The following is a 1,049-nucleotide window of genomic DNA, read 5'->3' on the forward strand; positions in this document are numbered from 1 at the left end:
TGGAGAATCAGGGAGGAAGATAAGATAACCTATGTTTCTCAGAGCCAGTGGGCCTCCTAAGTGTTTGAGTGACAGACCCCATAAACACTAAAAACACCTGAGACTCTATTCTGCCTAAAGGACCATGACTTAGATTGAACCTGCCTTGTCATGTAAGCCTAACTCCATGGTAGGAGTCATGTCTTTTGGCTATCACTGTCACATTCTGTCACTCCATCTGGCAAATAGTGCGTACTCAAATTTTATCCATTGAATGAGAAAATTTTCATCTTGTCATTCAACATTCCTTGGAACCTGGGGCAATTCATTGTTTCCCCTCTCCCACACCCACACTTTAGTTTCCCTGTCTTTATACTAGAGTAGGTTGAATCTCATTAACTCATTATATGTTAAGATAAACTGTTATTCAGGTCATTCATTACCTTGGGCAAAGGTAGGGATATTCTAGGGGTTAGTGGGAGTGCCAATACTGGGTTAGATGTGGACTCTCTTTTTTGATACGCTCAATCCTATCATCTTGGCAATCCAAGAGGAAAAGAGTAGAAGACAGGTTTCATATTCCTTAAGACAGTTTCCTTTACTATTTAAAGGTATTGGAGTTTTTGGGATAGAGAGGTAAACGCGCACAGAGATGTCCTCCCCCAGGACACCGCCCTTAAAATCAAACGGACGAAGACTTTTTTCTCTTTGAAAGCGCTTGACGAACCCTGCCCAGAAAGGGGATGGGGGGACGGCCGTGGAGGTGGAGAAAGAATGCATCCACACCTCGCGCGTCTTCCCAAGTACGGATTGGCAAGTGGCATATGCGCTCAGACCTCTGTCATTTATTTATTTTCCTCTCCACTGGGTGCGCTGTCCCTTTAAATGGAGACGCTGGTGCTGGCTCCGTAACACCGGAGCCGGCAGCTTGTTGATTTCAGAGCTGGTGAATTTCACATTGTTTCCACTTCACTTTCCTCGCTCGGGGGGAGGCTCCGGTTGGCTCTACGACCGCTGTTGCCGCTGCCAGCGAGGGCCAGGGCAGGGCAGGGACGCGCAGCATCGGGGCG

This window comes from Mandrillus leucophaeus, unplaced genomic scaffold (genome assembly GCF_000951045.1).
Source record: "Mandrillus leucophaeus isolate KB7577 unplaced genomic scaffold, Mleu.le_1.0 Scaffold224, whole genome shotgun sequence".
Classification (NCBI taxonomy): Eukaryota; Metazoa; Chordata; class Mammalia; order Primates; family Cercopithecidae; genus Mandrillus; species Mandrillus leucophaeus.